We start from the raw sequence: 19,159 nt of genomic DNA, 5'->3' as shown, positions 1-19,159 counted from the left end.
TATATTTTTTTTAAATTTATTTATTATTATTATACTTTAAGTTGTAGGGTACATGTGCATAACGTGCAGGTTTGTTACATATGTATACTTGTGCCATGTTGGTGTGCTGCACCCATCAACTCGTCATTTACAACAGGTATAACTCCCAAAGCAATCCCTCCCCCCTCCCCCCTCCCCATGATAGGCCCCGGTGTGTGATGTTCCCCTTCCTGAGTCCAAGTGATCTCATTGTTCAGTTCCCACCTATGAGTGAGAATATGCGGTGTTTGGTTTTCTGTTCTTGTGATAGTTTGCTAAGAATGATGGTTTCCAGCTGCATCCATGTCCCTACAAAGGACACAAACTCATCCTTTTTGATGGCTGCATAGTATTCCATGGTGTATATGTGCCACATTTTCTTAATCCAATCTGTCACTGATGGACATTTGGGTTGATTCCAAGTCTTTGCTATTGTGAATAGTGCTGCAATAAACATACATGTGCATGTGTCTTTATAGCAGCATAATTTATAATCCTTTGGGTATATACCCAGTAATGGGATGGCTGGGTCATATGGTACATCTAGTTCTAGATCCTTGAGGAATCGCCATACTGTTTTCCATAATGGTTGAACTAGTTTACAATCCCACCAACAGTGTAAAAGCATTCCTATTTCTCCACATCCTCTCCAGCACCTGTTGTTTCCTGACTTTTTAATGATCGCCATTCTAACTGGTGTGAGATGGTATCTCATTGTGGTTTTGATTTGCATTTCTCTGATGGCCAGTGATGATGAGCATTTTTTCATGTGTCTGTTGGCTGTATGAATGTCTTCTTTTGAGAAATGTCTGTTCATATCCTTTGCCCACTTTTTGATGGGGTTGTTTGTTTTTTTCTTGTAAATTTGTTTGAGTTCTTTGTAGGTTCTGGATATTAGCCCTTTGTCAGATGAGTAGATTGCAAAAATTTTCTCCCATTCTGTAGGTTGCCTGTTCACTCTGATGGTAGTTTCTTTTGCTGTGCAGAAGCTCTTTAGTTTAATGAGATCCCATTTGTCAATTTTGGCTTTTGCTGCCGTTGCTTTTGGTGTTTTAGACATGAAGTCTTTGCCCATGCCTATGTCCTGAATGGTACTACCTAGGTTTTCCTCTAGGATTTTTATGGTATTAGGTCTAACATTTAAGTCTCTAATCCATCTTGAATTAATTTTCATATAAGGAGTAAGGAAAGGATCCAGTTTCAGCTTTCTACTTATGGCTAGCCAATTTTCCCAGCACCATTTATTAAATAGGGAATCCTTTCCCCATTTCTTGTTTCTCTCAGGTTTGTCAAAGATCAGATGGCTGTAGATGTGTGGTATTATTTCTGAGGACTCTGTTCTGCTCCATTGGTCTATGTCTCTGTTTTGGTACCAATACCATGCTGTTTTGGTTACTGTAGCCTTGTAGTATAGTTTGAAGTCAGGTAGCGTGATGCCTCCAGCTTTGTTCTTTTGACTTAGGATTGTCTTGGAGATGCGGGCTCTTTTTTGGTTCCATATGAACTTTAAAGCAGTTTTTTCCAATTCTGTGAAGAAACTCATTGGTAGCTTGATGGGGATGGCATTGAATCTATAAATTACCTTGGGCAGTATGGCCATTTTCACGATATTGATTCTTGCTATCCATGAGCATGGTATGTTCTTCCATTTGTTTGTGTCCTCTTTGATTTCACTGAGCAGTGGTTTGTAGTTCTCCTTGAAGAGGTCCTTTACGTCCCTTGTAAGTTGGATTCCTAGGTATTTTATTCTCTTTGAAGCAATTGTGAATGGAAGTTCATTCCTGATTTGGCTCTCTGTTTGTCTGTTACTGATGTATAAGAATGCTTGTGATTTTTGCACATTAATTTTGTATCCTGAGACTTTGCTGAAGTTGCTTATCAGCTTAAGGAGATTTTGGGCTGAGACAATGGGGTTTTCTATATATACAATCATGTCATCTGCAAACAGGGACAATTTGACTTCTTCTTTTCCTAACTGAATACCCTTGATTTCTTTCTCTTGCCTGATTGCCCTAGCCAGAACTTCCAACACTATGTTGAATAGGAGTGGTGAGAGAGGGCATCCCTGCCTTGTGCCAGTTTTCAAAGGGAATTATTCCAGTTTTTGCCCATTCAGTATGATATTGGCTGTGGGTTTGTCATAAATAGCTCTTATGATTTTGAGATACATTCCATCAATACCGAATTTATTGAGCATTTTTATCATGAAGGGCTGTTGAATTTTGTCAAAAGCCTTTTCTGCATCTATGGAGATAATCATGTGGTTCTTGTCTTTGGTTCTGTTTATATGCTGGATTATGTTTATTGATTTGCGAATGTTGAACCAGCCTTGCATCCCAGGGATGAAGCCCACTTGATCATGGTGGATAAGCTTTTTGATGTGTTGCTGAATCCGGTTTGCCAGTATTTTATTGAGGATTTTTGCATCGATGTTCATCAGGGATATTGGTCTAAAATTCTCTTTTTTTGTTGTGTCTCTGCCAGGCTTTGGTATCAGGATGATGTTGGCCTCATAAAATGAGTTAGGGAGGATTCCCTCTTTTTCTATTGATTGGAATAGTTTCAGAAGGAATGGTACCAACTCCTCCTTGTACCTCTGGTAGAATTCAGCTGTGAATCCATCTGGTCCTGGACTTTTTTTGGTTGGTAGGCTATTAATTATTGCCTCAATTTCAGAGCCTGCTATTGGTCTATTCAGGGATTCAACTTCTTCCTGGTTTAGTCTTGGAAGAGTGTAAGTGTCCAGGAAATTATCCATTTCTTCTAGATTTTCCAGTTTATTTGCGTAGAGGTGTTTATAGTATTCTCTGATGGTAGTTTGTATTTCTGTGGGGTCGGTGGTGATACCCCCTTTATCATTTTTAATTGCGTCTATTTGATTCTTCTCTCTTTTCTTCTTTATTAGTCTTGCTAGTGGTCTGTCAATTTTGTTGATCTTTTCAAAAAATCAACTCCTGGATTCATTGATTTTTTGGAGGGTTTTTTGTGTCTCTATCTCCTTCAGTTCTGCTCTGATCTTAGTTATTTCTTGCCTTCTGCTAGCTTTTGAATGTGTTTGCTCTTGCTTCTCTAGTTCTTTTAATTGTGATGTTAGAGTGTCAATTTTAGATCTTTCCTGTTTTCTCTTGTGGGCATTTAGTGCTATAAATTTCCCTCTACACACTGCTTTAAATGTGTCCCAGAGATTCTGGTATGTTGTGTCTTTGTTCTCATTGGTTTCAAAGAACATCTTTATTTCTGCCTTCATTTCATTATGTACCCAGTAGTCATTCAGGAGCAGGTTGTTCAGTTTCCATGTAGTTGAGCGGTTTTCATTGAGTTTCTTAGTCCTGAGTTCTAGTTTGATTGCACTGTGGTCTGAGAGACAGTTTGTTATAATTTCTGTTCTTGTACATTTGCTGAGGAGTGATTTACTTCCAATTACGTGGTCAATTTTGCAGTAAGTACGATGTGGTGCTGAGAAGAATGTATATTCTGTTGATTTGGGGTGGAGAGTTCTATAGATGTCTATTAGGTCTGCTTGCTGCAGAGATGAGTTCAATTCCTGGATATCCTTGTTAACTTTCTGTCTCGTTGATCTGTCTAATGTTGACAGTGGAGTGTCGAAGTCTCCCATTATTATTGTATGGGAGTCTAAGTCTCTTTGTAAGTCTCTAAGGACTTGCTTTATGAATCTGGGTGCTCCTGTATTGGGTGCATATATATTTAGGATAGTTAGCTCTTCCTGTTGAATGGATCCCTTTACCATTATGTAATGGCCTTCTTTGTCTCTTTTGATCTTTGATGGTTTAAAGTCTGTTTTATCAGAGACTAGTATTGTAACCCCCGCTTTTTTTTGTTCTCCATTTGCTTGGTAAATCTTCCTCCATCCCTTTATTTTGAGCCTATGTATGTCTCTGCGTGTGAGATGGGTCTCCTGAATACAGCAGACTGATGGGTCTTGACTCTTTATCCAGTTTGCCAGTCTGTGTCTTTTAATTGGAGCATTTAGTCCATTTACATTTAAGGTTAATATTGTTATGTGTGAACTTGATCCTGCCATTATGATATTAACTGGTTATTTTGCTCGTTAGTTGATGCAGTTTCTTCCTAGCCTTTATGGTCTTTACATTTTGGCATGTTTTTGCAATGGCTGGTACCGGTTGTTCCTTTCCATGTTTAGTGCTTCCTTCAGGGTCTCTTGTAAGGCAGGCCTAGTGGTGACAAAATCTCTAAGCATTTGCTTATCTGTAAAGGATTTTATTTCTCCTTCACTTATGAAACTTAGTTTGGCTGGATATGAAATTCTGGGTTTAAAATTCTTTTCTTTAAGAATGTTGAATATTGGCCCCCACTCTCTTCTGGCTTGGAGAGTTTCTGCCGAGAGATCTGCTGTTAGTCTGATGGGCTTCCCTTTGTGGGTAACCCGACCTTTCTCTCTGGCTGCCCTTAAGATTTTTTCCTTCATTTCAACTTTGGTGAATCTGGCAATTATGTGTCTTGGAGTTGCTCTTCTCGAGGAGTATCTTTGTGGCGTTCTCTGTATTTCCTGGATTTGAATGTTGGCCTGCCCTGCTAGGTTGGGGAAGTTCTCCTGGATGATATCCTGAAGAGTGTTTTCCAACTTGGTTCCATTTTCCCCCTCACTTTCAGGCACCCCAATCAGACGTAGATTTGGTCTTTTTACATAATCCCATACTTCTTGCAGGCTTTGTTCATTTCTTTTTCTTCTTTTTTCTTTTGGTTTCTCTTCTCGCTTCATTTCATTCATTTGATCCTCAATCGCTGATACTCTTTCTTCCAGTTGATCGAGTCGGTTACTGAAGCTTGTTCATTTGTCACGTATTTCTCGTGTCATGGTTTTCATCTCTTTCATTTCGTTTAGGACCTTCTCTGCATTAATTACTCTCGCCATCAATTTTTCCACTTTTTTTTCAAGATTTTTAGTTTCTTTACGCTGGGTACGTAATTCCTCCTTTAGTTCTGAGAAATTTGATGGACTGAAGCCTTCTTCTCTCATCTCATCAAAGTCATTCTTCGTCCAGCTTTGATCCGTTGCTGGCGATGAGCTGCGCTCCTTTGCCGGGGGAGATGCACTCTTATTTTTTGAATTTCCAGCTTTTCTGCCCTGCTTTTTCCCCATCTTTGTGGGTTTATCTGCCTCTGGTCTTTGATGATGGTGATGTACTGATGGGGTTTTGGTGTAGGTGTCCTTCCTGTTTCATAGTTTTCCTTCTAACAGTCAGGACCCTCAGCTGTAGGTGTGTTGGAGATTGCTTGAGATCCACTCCAGACCCTATTTGCCTGGGTATCAGCAGCAGAGGCTGCAGAAGATAGAATATTTCTGAACAGCAAGTGTACCTGTCTGATTCTTGCTTTGGAAGCTTCCTCTCAGGGGTGTACTCCACCCTGAGAGGTGTGGGGTGTCAGACTGCCCCTAGTGGGGGATGTCTCCCAGTTAGGCTACTCAGGGGTCAGGGACCCACTTGAGCAGGCAGTCTGTCCCTTCTCAGATATCAACCTCCATGTTGGGAGATCCACTGCTCTCCTCAAAGCTGTCAGACAGAGTCGTTTGCGTCTGCAGAGGCTTCTGCTGTGTTTGTTATTGTTTACTGTGCCCTGTCCCCAGAGGTGGAGTCTACAGAGACAGGCAGGTTTCCTTGAGCTGCTGTGAGCTCCACCCAGTTGGAGCTTCCCAGCAGCTTTGTTTACCTACTTAAGCCTCAGCAATGGCGGGCGCCCCTCCCCCAGCCTCACTGCTGCCTTGCTGGAGATCACAGACTGCTGTGCTAGCAATGAGGGAGGCTCCGTGGGCGTGGGACCCTCCCGGCCAGGTGTGGGATATGATGTCCTGGTGTGCCTGTTTGCTTAAAGCGCAGTATTGGGGTGGGAGTTACCCAATTTTCCAGGTGTTGTGTGTCTCAGTTCCCCTGTCTAGGAAAAGGGATTCCCTTCCCCCTTGCGCTTCCTAGGTGAGGCAATGCCTCGCCCTGCTTCAGCTCTTGCTGGTCGGGGTGCAGCAGCTGACCAGCACCGATCATCCAGCACTCCCCAGTGAGATGAACCCAGTACCTCAGTTGAAAATGCAGAAATCACCGGTCTTCTGTGTCGCTCGCGCTGGGAGTTGGAGACTGGAGCTGTTCCTATTTGGCCATCTTGGTCCGCCACCCATCAAGTGATATTTTTAAAAAATATTCACAAAAATTAAATTCTCCCAGTCCTTGCATAATTCTGAATATATGCTTTTTCTTCACATAGAATAGAACCTTGCCTGGATGTGACATTCTGAAGGACATTTTCTTTTATTCAGTACTTTGTAAGCATTACTCTAACACAGGCTAATACTGAAGGTCCCCACAGAAAAAGATAATGTCAAACATATTTCCCCCACTCAGGATCTGACTAGCATTTTCTGCCTAGAATTTTTTTCCATCACTTTAATAGCTTACCTAGGATATGGCTTGGTGTTAATTGCTATGTAACTTTTTTTTCTCAGGATAAGAGTCATTTCAAACTGTAGGTTCACAATTTTTTCAGTTAGGTGGATTTTTATTCCTGTCACTTTAAAAAATTATTAGAAGTTGAGTGAAAAAAATATTTTTTTATTTTCTTCTTTTTATTTTTTATTTAAATAGGTTTTGGGGAAACAGGTGGTATTTGGTTACATGAATAAGTTCTTTAGCAGTGATTTCTGAGATTTTGTTGCACTCATCACCCAAGAAGTGTACACTGTACCCAATGTGTAGTCTTTTATCCCTCACCCTCTCCCACCCTTTCTCTGAGTCCCCAAAGTCTATTGTATCACTCTTATGCCTTTGTGTCCCCTAACTTAGCTCCCACTTGTGAGTGAGAACATATGATGTTCAGTTTTCCACTCCTGAGTTACTTCATTTAGAATAAAAGTCTACAATTCCAACAAGGTTGCTGCGAGTGCCATCATTTCATTCCTTTTTATCGGTGAGTAGTATTCGATGGTGTATATATGTGTGTGTATATATATATACATATATTATTATATATTATATATAATATTAATAATTATATTATATATTACATGTTATTACATATATTACATATATCATTATATAATATATATCATAATTATATATTAACATGTTAATTATATGTATGTATATGTACATATATGTACCTATATTATATGTACATATATATGTATACATGTATATATGTATATATGTAGATGTATACATATATGTAAATATATGTATACATATATGTTGTATGTGTGTATATATATCTCACACGTTCTTTATCCACTCATTGATTGATGGGCATTTGGACCAGTTTCATATTTTTGCAATTGAAAATTGTGCTGCTATAAACATGCATGTGCAAGTGTCTTTTTTATATGACTTCTTTTTCTTTGGATAGATATCCAGTTGTGCGATTGCTAGAATGAATGATAGTTCTACTTTAGTTTTTTAGTTCTTTAAAGAATTTCCATAGTTTTCCATAGTGATTGTACTAGTTTACATTTCCACCAGCAATGTAAAAGTGTTCCCTTTTCGCTACATCCACGACAACATCTACTATTTCTTCGTTTTTTGATTATGACCATTCTTGCAGGAATAAGGTGGTATCGCATTTTTGTTTTCATTTGCACTTCCCTGATGATCAGTGGTGTCCAGCATTTTTCCATATGCTTGTTGGCTATCTGTGTATCTTCTTTGGAGAATTGTCTATTCATGTTCTTAGCTGAGTTTTTGATGGGATTGTTTGTATTTTTCTTTTCTGATTTGAGCTCGTTGTAGATTCCGGATATTAGTCCTTTGTCAGATGTGTATATTGTGAAGATTTTCTCCCACTCTGTGGGTTGTCTGTTAACTCTGGTGATTATCTCTTTTGCTGTGCAGAAGCCTTTTAGTTTAAGTCAGTCTTATCTACTTCTCTTTGTTTTTGTTGCATTTGCTTTTGGGTTCTTGGTCATGAAGTCGTTGCCTAAGCCTATGTCTAGAAGAGATTTTCCTAAGTTATCTTTGGAAAGTATTTTTATTGTTTCAGGGCTTAGATTTAAGTCTTTGATCCATCTTGAGGTGATTTTTGTATAAAGTGAGAGATAAGGATCCAGTTTCATTCCCCTACATTTGACTTGCCAATTATCCCAGCACCATTTGTTGAATAGGCTGTTCTTTCCCCACTTTATGTTTTTGTTTGCTTTGTTGAAAATCAGTTGGCTGTACGTATTTGGCTTTATTTCTGGGTTCTCTATTTCATTTCATTGGTCTATTTTTATGCCAGTACCATGTTGTTTTGGTGACTATAACCTTATAGTTTGAAGTTGAGTAATATCATGCCTCCAGATTTGTTCTTTTTGCTTGGTCCTGCTTTGGTGATGCAGGCTCTTTTATGGTTCCATATGAATTTTAGGATTGTTTTTTCAAGTTCTGTGAAGAATGATGGTGGTATTTTAATGAGAATTTCCTTGAATTTGTCGAATGTTTTTGACAGTATGGCCATTTTAACAGTATTGACTCTATCCATCCATGATTGTGGGATGTGTTTCCATTTGTTTGCGTCATCTATGATTTCTTTCAGCAGTGTTTTGTAGTTTTCCTGTAGAGGTCTTTCACCTCCTTGGTTAGGTATATTCCTAAGTATTTTATTGTTTTTGCAGCTGAAAGATAATACTTTTAAACTGTGCATGGTACACAGTTTGACCCAGATTAAGAATGAAAATGCTTCCATTAGCCATATATATGTCCTCTGTGTGCCCCTGAATCTTCCTCCTTTCTCCCTCTTTAGAAATAACCACTGCCACGAATTTTGTGTTAGTCATCTTTGGGACTTAAAAAAATACTATTTTCATTCATATTGTTTCCCCTGAACAATAGGAGGCTTAGTTTTGCATGTTTTTAAGTTTATCTAAGTGATTATATCTTATGTTTTTGTCAACTTATATTTTTATGCAATATTATTTTTCAGTGATCCAGTCATGGCATTAAATGTGACTATATTTAATTTCACTATTCTAAAATTAATAATATTTGATTTATTTTCAGTTAGAAACTATTAGCAGCAATACTGCTGTGGATCATCTGGTACATGGCTTCAGACACACGAATACAGCTTATCTAAACCCAAGTGTAGAATTGCTGAACCATAGATTTTAGACATCTTCAACTTTACTATCTAATGCCAAATTATTTTCCAAATTGCTTGTAAAAATCCACACTCTCAATAACTTGTATAAGAGTTCAGGTTACTAGATATCATAACTCCTACTCGTAATCTTCAAATTTTAACTGTTATCATTTTGTCAGCTGTGAAACCACAGCTGATCACATTTACAATGAGCAATTCCCTGAGCTTGCAGTTGGCATCTGCCCTTTAATGTGTTATTTTCTGTAAAATGCTTTTTCATAATCTGTGCTCATTTTAAATTGAGTTGCTTGCTTTTGGATTATTGAGTTAAAGAAATTCTTTGCATATTTTGGATACAAATTCTTAATCAGATCTATTTTTACATATACTCTCTCCCAGTTCATAAATTATGTGTCTTGTTCTTACACTTTCTCTGTGGGGTCTTTTCATGAACAGATGTTATTCATTTAATGTAGGAAAATTACAGCCTTTTCCTTGATGTTTTGTGAATTTTGTGAGTTTTCTAAATTATAAATAACTTATACCATAAATCATAAGATTTGTATAGGTTTGTCTCTTACATTTAATCTTTATTCTATTTCAAATGTATTGTTTTTGTCCTTTTATTGTGAGTTATGTCAGACACATAAAATGATAGATCTTAATATCATATTTTAATGCAACTGGGTCTCTAATTTTTCCTTTTTGCATATGGGTTTTTTGCCATCCCTCTTACCAGTATATTAAAAACCTTGTCTTGAAAAGTATTTCTTACATTGTATTATTTAAAATATTTGATAAACAACTTAAATGAGGAGAGACAGAAGATGGCTAACGAGACACAGCCAGGACACACTGCTCCCACTGGGAATGACCAAACTATCGAGTAAACCAACACACTTAGAACACTTAGAACACACTTCAGAGAGGAAACACCAAGTGTCAGTGCAGAGGTGACACAGACACAAAGGCAAAAGAGGGAGGAAGCTGGGAGCCCTGCGAGGGGTTGCTGAATGCTAGGGTTAGTTCCTGGCCCTGAGTGGCTCTGAGGCAAGGGATAAGGAAAGGAAAGGTGGGGCAGCCCACTCTTGCCACAGACTTCTGGGATTCTACATGCAAGAGATCCCATGTCCCCCATAGACATTTGAACTGTCAGAGAGATCTGCCCAATGAATAGGCAGAGACAGAGCTCCAGGAGAGACAGAGCTCCAACCTGCTCAGAACACAGAGACTTTTGTGTGCAGGAAAGCTGCAGCAGAATGCAGCCATAGGTACCTATCCCCAAAGTTCCCCATCTTCCTCTGAGATGCTCATACCCTACCTGACCTCAGGGCCAAGAGAGAGCAGGGCTGACTTTCTCAGGGGACTAGGTCATGTCTGTTCTGCAGGGCTTCCTGCATGATAGCCCCTCCCCAAACCGCTGCCTGGCCACTCCCACATGAGCATGTACACAGCACCACCTCTGCTGCTCATCCTGGGTGCTTTGCTGGTGGCCACACCTGAGTACTTCCCAGTGGCCTGGGAAAACTTTAGATCTCCCAGCACAGCTGGTGCCTGACCCTGACAGGCCAGATGATGGAGCTATGAGCTGGTCCCAATGCCCCAGGGCTGCTGTGCACAGTTCGGGACTGTCCAGCAGAGATCTGTGGTTGATGCTTAAGCATGAGAGGAGTCTTCACTCTCAGAGCACTGCAAGGGGGAAGAGGTATGGGATTCTGGGTTGGTGCAAGAATAGGGTGTGTCTCCTGCCACAGGGTTGGTCCAGGAAGGGTGGCTTTTGCCTGAGGAATTCGTGTGTGTCCATTTTTTCACTGCTATAAAGAAATACCTGAAACTGGGTAATTTATAAAGGAAAGAGGTTTAACTGACTCACAGTTCTGCATGGCTGGGGAGGCTTTAGGAAACTTACAGTTATGGCAGAAGGCAAAGGGGATGCAGTCACCTTCACAGGGTGTCAGGAGAGAGAAAGAGCAAGCAAGGGAAATACCAGACACTTATCAAACAAACAAATCTCACGAGAACTCCCTCACTACCATGAGAACAGCATGAGAGAAACCACCCCCATGATCCAATCACCTCCCACTAGGTCCCTTCCTCGACACATGGGGATTTTAATTCTAAATGAGATTTGGGTGGGGACACAGAGCCAAACTATATCACTGTTGTATGGAACATTTAACAAAGGAAACACGGGTATGGTGCCAGTGATTGGAGGGAGCTTACCCAATGCCCAGGAGTGAACATGATGAGGAGGTCACTTCTTTCCCCATCTCCCACCACTGAGTGCTGCTGCAAATGCGCTGGAATACAAAAGAACTGCATAGCATATCTGTTGGCCATCACTCTTAAGCGTCATCTACTGGTTCACAGCCCAAATTACAACACCAAAAATATTCTGCCAATAGGTATTACCTGTGAAACCCAGGGAACTAATTCACCCACAAATATAGATTCTGTAGAGAGCCTTGGCCCTCTGAAAACACTGAAAAGTGAAGTCAGTTGACTATACTCAACTTATTCCACAGTTGTCTCAGATGTGAAAGAATTAGTGCAGGAAATGTGGCAATTCAAAAAGCTAGCAGAAGAAAAGAAATAATGAAATCAGAGAATAACTGAATGAAACTGAGATGCAAAAATCTATAAAAAAGCAATGAAACCAATAATTGATTTTTCAAAAGAATAAACAAGATTGATAGACTGTTAGCTAGATTAATGGAAATAAATCCAAAAAAACACAATCATAAATGACAAATATGACATTACAGTCAATACCACAGAAATACAAGATATTTTCAGAGACTATTATGAACACCTCTGTGCACAAAAGTTAGAAAATCCAGAGGAAGTGGATAAATTCCTGCAAATACACAACCCTCCAAGATTAAACCAGGAAGAAAATGAAAACCTGAACAGGTCAATGAAAAGTTCCCAAATTGAATCAGTCATAAAAAGCCTACCAACCAAGAAAAAGCCCTGGACCAGATGGATTCATAGCCAAATTCTACCAGGCGTATAAAGAACTGTTCCATCCTTCTGCAACTATTCAAAAAAATATCAAGAAGTAGGGGCTCCTCTCTAACTCATTCTGTGAAGCCGGCATCAGCTTGATACCAAAAGCTGGTAGAAAAACGACAACAGAAAGGAAAATTCAGGCCAATTTCTCTGATGAACATAAATGCAAAAATCCTCAATAAAATACTGGCAAACCAAATCCAGTGACATATTATAAAGTTAATTCACCATGATTAAGTTGGTTTTATGCCTGGGATGCAAGGTTGCTTCAACATATGCAAATAAATAAATGTGATTCACAACATAAACATAATTAAAAACAAAAACATAATTATCTCAATAGATTCAGAAAAAGCTTTTCATAAAATCCAATATTCCTTCATGATAAAAACCCTCAACAGATTAGGCATCAAAAGAATATACCTCAAAATAAAAAGAGCCATCTATGAAAAGCCAACAGCCAAAATCTTATTGTACCCTTCCCCTTAAGGACTGAGAAGGATACCAACTTCTCAGTTGGATAGCAACTCTCACCACTCCTATTCAGTGTAGTCCTGGAAGCCCTAGCCAAAGCAATCAGGCACGAGAAAGAAATAAGAGGCACCTAAACAGGAAAAAAGAAGTCAAATTATCTCTTTTCACTGATGATATGATATTATACCTAGAAAATCCTAAAGATTCCACCAAAAGTATCCTAAAACTGATACATAATTTCAGTAAGGTTTCAGGATACAAAATCAATGTACAAAAAAATCAGTAGCATTTCTAGGCACCAGTAACCACCAAGGTGAGAGCCAAATCAGAAACGCAATCCAATTCACAATAGTCAAAAAAAGAATAAAATACTAGGAATACAGCTAACCAAAAAGGTAAAAGATCTCTACAGAGAATTACAAAATACTGCTGGAAGAAATCAGAGACAACACAAACAAATGGAAAAATATTCTAGGGTTATGGATAGAAAGAATCAATATTATTATAATAGCCATACGGCCCAAAGCACTTTATAGATTCAATGCTATTTCTATCAAATTACCAAAGGCATTATTTACAGGATTAGAAAAACTATTTTCAAATTCATATGGAAACAAAAAGGATCCTGAATGACCAAGACAATCCTAAACAAAAAGAACAAAGCTGGAGAGATTATGTTACCCAGCTTCAAACTATATTACAAGGCTACAGTAACCAAAACAGCAAGGTACTAGTTAAAAATAAACACATAGCCCAATTGAACAGAATGGAAAGCCCACATTTAATGCTGCATATCTACAGCGACATGATCTTTGACAAAGTCAACTAAAACAAGCAATGTGGTAAAGACTCTTTATTCAATAAATGGTGCCAGAATAACTGGTTAGTCATATGCAGAAGATTGAAACTGGACACCTTCCTTATACCATATATAAAAATCAACTCAAGAGGAATTAAAGACTTAAATGTAAAACCCAAAACTATTAAAAACCCTAGAAGATAAACTAGTAAATACCATTCTGGACATAGAAACGGGCAAAGATCTCATGATGAAAATGCCAAAATCCACTGCAACAAAAACAAAATTGACAAATAGGACCTAATTAAACTAAAGAGCTTCTGCACAGCAAAAGAAATTGTCAACAGAGTAAGCAGACAACCTACAGAATGTGAGAAGACTTTTGCAAACGTTGCATCTGACAAATGTCTAAAATCCAGGATCTATGAGGAACTTAAACAAATTTACAAGCAAAATCAAACAACCCCATTAAAAAGTGGGCAAAGGACATGAACAGATGCTCTTCAAAAGAAGATATACATGCAGCCAATAAAAATTAAAAAGTGCTAAACATTACTAATCATTAGAGAAATGCAAATCAAAACCACAATGAGATATCATCTCACACTAGCCAGAATGGCTGTTGTTAAAAACTAAAAAAATAGGTGCTGGTGAGGTTGTAGAGAAAAGGGAATGCTTATACATTGCTGAGGGGACTGCAAATTAGTTCAGCCATTGTGGAAAGCAGCATGGTGATTCCTCAAAGAACTTGAAACAGAATTACCATTTGACCCAGAAATCCCATTATTGGATATATACCCCCAAAATATAAATCATTCTACCATAAAGACATATACACAAGTTACGTTCATTGCAGCACTAATATCATAGCAAAAATATGGAATCAATCTAAACGCCCATCAATGGAAAACTGAATTTTAAAAAGTGGTATATATGCACCATGGAATACTATGCAGCCATAGAAAAGGAATGAGATCATGTTCTCTGCAGCAACATGAATGGAGCTGGAGGCCATTATCCTGAGCAAACTAACACAGTAAGAGAAAACCAGCTGATCAGAATATCAGCTTTGCTTTTGATAAAGTTGTTTATAGAACACAGGTTTAATAATTAGGAGTGTCCTAGTTTGGGCTTCTGTAACAGAATAACAGACTGAGTGGCTTAAATAATAGAAATGTATTTCTCATAGTTCTGGAGACTGGGAAGTCCAAGATTAAGGTTCTGGCAGATTCAGCATCTGGTGAGGGCATGAGTGCCGGTTTCTAGATGATGTTCTTCCTGTATCCTCATGACAGAGAGCAGAAAGAGAGAGAACAAGCTCTCTCATGTCTTTTGTTTTTATTATAACTTTTATTTTAGGTTCAGGGGTACATATGCAGGTTTGTTACATTGGTAAACTGCGTATCTCAGGGCTTTGGTGTACAGATTATTTCATCACCCAGGTAATAAGCATAGTACCCAATGGGTGTTGTTTCCAATCCTCTCCCTCCTTCCACCCTTCACTCTCAAGTAAATTCCAGTATCTGTTGTTCCCCTCCTTGTCTCCATGTGTTGTCACTGTTTAGCTCCCATTTATAAGTGAGAACATGTGGTATTAATACATCCAATTCAGTCCTGAGTTTTCCTTTCAGTTGGTTCCATACCCAGGTGTAAAATACAAAATTACTATTTCTTTCCTCCCAAATCAAATCTTTCCAATGCTTCTCTAACATCCCGTTATCCAAATAAAATCTAGTCTTCAACGTCTTTGAGATCATGGGAACCAGGGTCCAACTATATTTTCCAGCATTACTATTCTTGTCTTCACTAGCCTAAACCTCATATCCTATTTCAATCATTCCCTCACTCGAGACCTAATTTCTGACCCTGCTGTCTTTTCATTATACTAAAGAGCAAATCCTAATCCTGTCTAACTTCTTTCCTCCTATACCTGGATTGCTCAATTTTATGCAACTCAAAAAGGGCACTCGATGTCTTCTAACAATCCATTTATGAATCCATAGTCAGTTCTGTCATTTTATATAATCAAACCTTTACTATTCTCCTCCTGCATCTCCTCTTCAACCCCCTAATTCCTCCAATTACATTAGAAGAGGTATCCATCTCACTTCTATTAATTGAATGAATTAATTAGAATCTCTAGCAACATAGGCATTCAGTGGGAAAATAGTAAACATTTGACAGAAATATTCTGAATGAACAATTCTTTCATGTATGCAATTATAGCTTCTCTGATCTTCTAAATTTAAAATAAAAAATCCTAACTTGGAAAATAAAATAAAATAAGGAGCTTCTGCATAGTAAAAGAAAATATCAGTGCAGCAAATAGTCAACCTATTAGAAGGGTAGAAAACATTCACAAACTATGCCTCTGACGTAGGTCTAATATCCAGAATCTATAAGAAACGTAAATCAGCAAGCAAGAAACAAAACAATCCCCTTAAAAATGGACAAAGGACATGAACAAATACTTCTCAGCGGACACACACACGGCCAACAAACATACGAAAAAGTGCTCATTATCACTAATCATCAGAGATATGCATATCAAAACCACAGTCAGAATGGTTGTTGTTAAAAAGTTAAAGAATCACAGATGCTGGCAAGGCTAGAGAAAAGATAACACTTCTCTACTGTTGGTAGAAATGTAAATTCATTCATCCACTATGGAAAGCAGTTGAGAGATTTCTGAAATAACTCAAAACAGAACTATCATTCAATCCAGCAATCATATCACTGTATATAAATCCAAAAGAAAATAAATTTGTTCTACCGAAAAGACACCTGCACTAATATGTTTGTTGCAGCACTATTCACAATAGCGAAGACATGGAATCAATCTAAATGCCTATCAATGGCAGATTGAATCAAGAAAATGTGGTACATATATACCATCAAATATTATGCAATCATAAAAAGGAATGAAATCATGTCCCCCAGCAACAATGATGTAGCTGGAGACTATTATCCTAAGCGAGTTAATGCAGAAACAGAAAACCAATTACCGCATCTTCTCACTTAGTGGGAGCTAAACATTGAGTAGACCCAGATATAAAGATGGGAACAATAGATACTGAGGACTATTAGGCAGTGGGGGTGTAGACTAAAAACTACCTATCGGTTACTATACTCACTACCTGGGTGAAGGGTCATTCATATTCCAAACCTTACCATCACACAATATACCCATGTAAAAACCTACATTTGCACTCCTTGAATCTAAAATAGAATTTGAAATTAAATCAAAGAGAGATAAACAATTATTTTACAGCACTACTGAACCAAACGTGGTGTGATTGGAAATAGGTTTAGGTAGGTAAAAGCAGGTGGAAAATAGTGTACTTCACTGATTTCAAAATTTTCTCCAAGACAGCTTTCTAACACAGGGAATCTCCTTTGGCATGATAGCTCGTTTTACACCAGGCCATCACAGTACTAATCATGGTATTCTGTTTCTGTTGATAATTTAAACTCCTTGAAAGAGATGTTCTTACAAGAGAAGGTGATATACTCTTCATATCTCAACAACTAACACATCTTCTCCCATGTACTAGGCTCTAAATTAATATTTGTTAAATATATTTTTAAAACACAGTAAAAAAAAACTTGCTGTAAACAAACTCTATATTGTAATTGCTATATACTACTTCTAGGGAATGAGATGTAAAAGCATAAACTTCTCATCCTAAGCATTTGTTAATTTTCATTCATATTTTTAGTAGCATTTTTATATCATAAAAACCAATGAGTACAATTTCGCAACCTTCTCTCAAGGAGAAAAAGGAATCTTATTAGAATAACAGACAAGTTGAAAATAGTTTAAATCTCATTTGTTGTTGTTTATCAAAGGACCTGAGGGATAAATGGGTCTTCAATAACTTCAACGAAATCCTCATAAAATGGAAAACGGTAAAAATCTTCAAGCAAACTGCCTAAGAATTCTGTAAGTACCCCAGCTACACGCTTTGCAGCTGAAAAACCTAGTTGAGATTAAGGAATCTCATGCAAAATTTATGGAAAAGATCATTTTAGTTATACTTTGAAAGATTAGTAGAAGGTAATTGCATCAGTAATCTATGAAAAGATGGTCCAATAATTCCAAGAATGTGGGATAAAATGTCATGTATTCAAGGATTTTTACACTGAAGAAAATGGTGGACCACTAACTAATTTTAAACAGGTGTTAAGGAATGTCATGATCAGATTTGTGGTTTAAAAGGCATTGCCCTGGAATCAGCATGAAAATATTTAAGAGATAGGTGGAAAATAGAAGGAAGAAAACAATTTAGAAAGCTATTAGAGTAGTTCAGGTGAGAAATAATTCAAAGGGACTCAACTAGAACAATTACAAAGATGAAAGAGAGGAGTACGCATAACTGAGAGATTAATAAACTGAAAATGATTTGGTTTATTATTAAATTTTAGGTGAAAGAGACTCATAAAAGTAAAAAACAACTAATAGGTTTTGGCTATCTATGATTCCTCCCTGAGAAATTTCACTTCTGGCTTCACGGAGAAATTAAATATAATGATAGATTCCTGATCTACCATGCCTCCTTGAGGAATTTCATTTTTGGCTTCACGGAGAAATAAATATAAACAACTTTCCATTTTATAATACCTAGGAAGTACACTGATAATGATTTTCACAACAATTTTCACAAGAGTTTAATTCACAAGTGAATGAAGTAATTACTTTTGAACAAATGAGAGTGTTTTCCATTTTGAACATGTTGAGTTTGAGTTTTTTGTGTAATATCTATTGAAAGTTTCACTTGATAAAGAGAAGAATACAAAACTTAGAAATATGCCATTGTACACGAAAAGTAACGTATTCCAACTTGCATCAGTTTGTAATATGAAAAATAAATTATATATTATGTTTATGTATTGGAAGACTGAATATTACAAAGTTGCCAGTTCTTCCAAAATCAATCTGGACAGCCTATGGAATTTATTGATGCTTCCAAAATGTATATGGAAATACAAAGGACAAGAAGAGGAAAGACACTCTCAAAGGAGAGTAACAAGGTGGAAGGCTTGCTCTATAAGGTATAAGAAATATTACTTAGCTGGAGTAATTAGGAATTTCAAACTGGGTTCAAGGAAAGACAAATAGAAAACTTGATTTGTTAGAATGTTGCCACTGAAGATCAGTAGGGAAAGAAAATTTTTAAGTGATTGTGCTAGGTCAACACATAAACAATAATGCAAATCCTTATATTAGTTTTCTATTGCTGCTGAAGAAATTACCACAAATTTAGAAGCCTAATACAATAGCCATTTATTAGCTCAGAGCTCTGTAAGCCAGAAATCTAGCACAGTGTGCCTGGGTCCTCTGCTCAGGGTACCATACAGCTGAAATCAAGTCGTAGATTGGACTGAGTTCTTTTCTGGAGCTCTGGGAAAACATATAATTCCAAGTTTATTCTTATTGTTGAGAAAATTCAGTTTCTTTGCAGCTATAGGACTGAAGTTCTCATTTCCATGCTTTCTGGTCTCAACTCCTAGAAGCCACCCACATTCCATGCCACATGGCCCCCTCTATCTTCAATGTGAGTAACAGAGAATCCTGCTCAGGCTGAATGTCCCTGAATTCCCTGTTACTGATCTATAGACCCAGCATTAAAAGGTTTGTGATTAGGTCAGATTACCTACATAATATCCTTATCTTAAACTCAACTGATTTGGCATCTTAATTATATCTGCCATAACCCTTTATAGCAATACCTACATAATGTTCCACTAAATAACTAGAAGATGTATATATACTAG

The 19,159-nt window shown here is 37.7% G+C and overlaps 1 long non-coding RNA gene across 3 annotated transcripts in view; it reads right to left on the bottom strand.

Moving 5' to 3' along the window:
• LOC105477031 (uncharacterized) overlaps positions 1-19,159 on the bottom strand; it is a 381,703-nt gene that overhangs the window by 228,188 nt on the left and 134,356 nt on the right. Inside the window, exon 2 of one of the 3 annotated variants that reach the window (XR_011616856.1) lies at positions 11,323-11,399. The exons of the other annotated variants lie outside the window; for them this stretch is intronic. This is a non-coding gene — a long non-coding RNA (uncharacterized lncRNA). The remainder of the gene's footprint in view (positions 1-11,322; positions 11,400-19,159) is intronic. 3 annotated transcript variants of the gene reach the window in all.

Source organism: Macaca nemestrina, chromosome 19, assembly GCF_043159975.1.
Source record: "Macaca nemestrina isolate mMacNem1 chromosome 19, mMacNem.hap1, whole genome shotgun sequence".
NCBI classification, from domain to species: Eukaryota; Metazoa; Chordata; class Mammalia; order Primates; family Cercopithecidae; genus Macaca; species Macaca nemestrina.
Note: the sequence above shows the minus strand (reverse complement) of the source record. Positions and strands in the feature narration are given on the sequence as shown.